This window comes from Mustela nigripes, chromosome 2 (genome assembly GCF_022355385.1).
Source record: "Mustela nigripes isolate SB6536 chromosome 2, MUSNIG.SB6536, whole genome shotgun sequence".
In the NCBI taxonomy this organism is placed as follows: Eukaryota; Metazoa; Chordata; class Mammalia; order Carnivora; family Mustelidae; genus Mustela; species Mustela nigripes.
In genome coordinates, this window is record NC_081558.1 from 173,147,808 (window position 1) to 173,150,295 (window position 2,488).

Below are 2,488 nucleotides of genomic sequence, written 5' to 3' on the forward strand. Positions count from 1 at the left end.
AAAAAAAAATAAAGTACTAAAGATAAGCCATTTCATTATTCAGCTATGTTAGAAATAACTGTCAATGTACTTGCCTGAATTATGTAACAGAATTAAGCTGCACTCTTACCTGCATGTTCTGAAGATCTACCTTATAATCAGAAAAGGTTAGCATGAACTGAGTTCAAATCTCATGCTAATTTGCCATAGCCTTCAGCTGTGGGAAGACCTAGGAAGGTGAGAATTTGAAATCTGAGAACAATTAAAAAATGCTAACTAATTCAGATAAATCAATACTTATAGATGCTAGCAGTTAGGAAGAAATATCTGAATACTTTCTTTGCCTGAATGCTCTGAGAATTTTTATAACATCACATTGCTTTTGTTTGTGTGTGATGTTAAGTCTCATATTATTTCAGGATATAAGTATTTGTCTCAGAAACATTTGGGATTAAAAGGATGAAAATCTGGAAGGCTACTAATGGTTCAGTGTCAATAATTATGTTCCTGCTAATGCAAAATTAGCTTTCCATCAAAAGCTTATGGGACTTGCCTACAATGACCTCAGTGTACTTCTATGGGGAGATTCAGTTCCCAATACATTTTAACTCTGTGATATAAATTAAAGATGACCTGTGAGACCACGAGGTTAAAGTAAATGAACTTTGCTAAAGTCACTAAGTCATTTGATGATCATCTTGCTGATTCTTATGTAACTGACATCATTTCTAGAATTCTGTTCTTTATCTGGTGCATAAAATGTAAAATGAGCTTAAGGGACTCTCAGGTAGGTTTAGAAAGTTACTGGAGAGAATAATAGGATTTATGAAAGATGATTAGCATTTAGAAATGAGAACAAAAGTTGTGGTAGTGTTAGCTAGTCTCATCAACGCCTTCACCCTGATCTGAAGTTGTTCCCATGTATTGCAAAATCCTCATGGAAACTTTGCTCTTACCTTTAGCCACATATATGATTTACTGAGTTAATCTCTGTTCTTTTCAGTTACACCAACTCCTTTACTTTCTTACCCTGTTTTCACCCTTCACTCCACTAATCGTATAAATATACTGCATATTTAATAAAATTTAATTTAATAAAAATACTATATGTCATAGAGCATGTCTACAAGCCATCACTTTTTGCCTGTTATTACCATTAGCTATAGACATAAGAGGGAAAGGATTTCTCTGTTACATTCATTTTTTCATTCCTAACACCTTGGACATTCATACTTTGTAGTGCTTAACAAATGTTTGTTGAACAAGTAAAAAAATGATAGTCTACTGCTCAGGAATTTGAAATGGTCTTTAATTAGTTTCAAACCAAATACTTTCTTCTTTTTTTAAGGGTTTCTTCAAATCTGTTTTAGGTTTTTTTTTTTTTTAATTTTACTTATTTATTGAAAGAGAGTAAGAGAGAGAAAGAAGGAGCAGGTGTGGGGTAGAAGGAGAAGAGAGAGAAGCTCTCTCTCTCTGCTGAGCAGAGAGCTGGACATGTGGCTCTAGGGCTTGATTCCAGGGCTCCAGGATCATGACGACACATGCTGAAGGCAGACACTTAACTGACTGAGCCACCCAGGCATCCCCAAATTCATTTTTCTTATTTTGCTATTCCAGATGCTCCACAGTCAACTTGTGTCTTATCTATCTCTTTCCTTTCTTCCTCTTACATCAGGGCACTTGGACATGTGCTTTCCTTCAAGGCCCTTCTGGGCAGTTACTTCAACTAATTCACTTTCGATGTTTCCCTCATCTAAAACTCCTTCTCTCTTTCCTTCCATATCAGTACTACTCATCCTTGAACTCAAATCAGATCTCCATGGGGACTTTCCTAGGTCCTTGTAACAGAGAATTGATTCTTTCCTTTCCTGATGTACATGATACTTCTCTGTTTTTATAATGCATTCACTTCCATATCACGTGTGATTCATATGTGTCTTAATTGGTAAAAAGTTTTGACTGCATATTAAGTCACCAATCATGTCATGTATCTTTCTGAGAAACTGACTACAAACTGAGCTAGATCCTGCTGCATTAACTCCTGACATTACCATTCTGTTTCACTTTTATCAGGTACTTTCAATATGCAGGGTATTGGAAAAGACAATGGAGAGTGTGTGCACAGGATGTGAAAATGGTGGGGATATCTTCCTAGTTTTTATATATGGCTCCTGACAAGATGCTCACCATCTAGTGGACAGAAAAAAAGGGACTTACATTGCTAACCAGTGTACAATTTAGGCTGTAATAGAAAAGAAGTGTCTGTACTGTCATTTGCAAATATCTTCTCCCATTCTGTGGGTTGCCTCTTTGTTTTCTTGACTGTTTCCTTTGCAAGTGACAGTACAGTCAAAAGGTTGATATCCAGGATCTATAAAGAACTCATCAAACTCAACACACACAAAACAGATAATCATCTAAAAAAATGGGCAGAAGATATGAACAGACACTTCTCCAATGAAGACATACAAATGGCTATCAGACACATGAAAAAATGTTCATCATCACT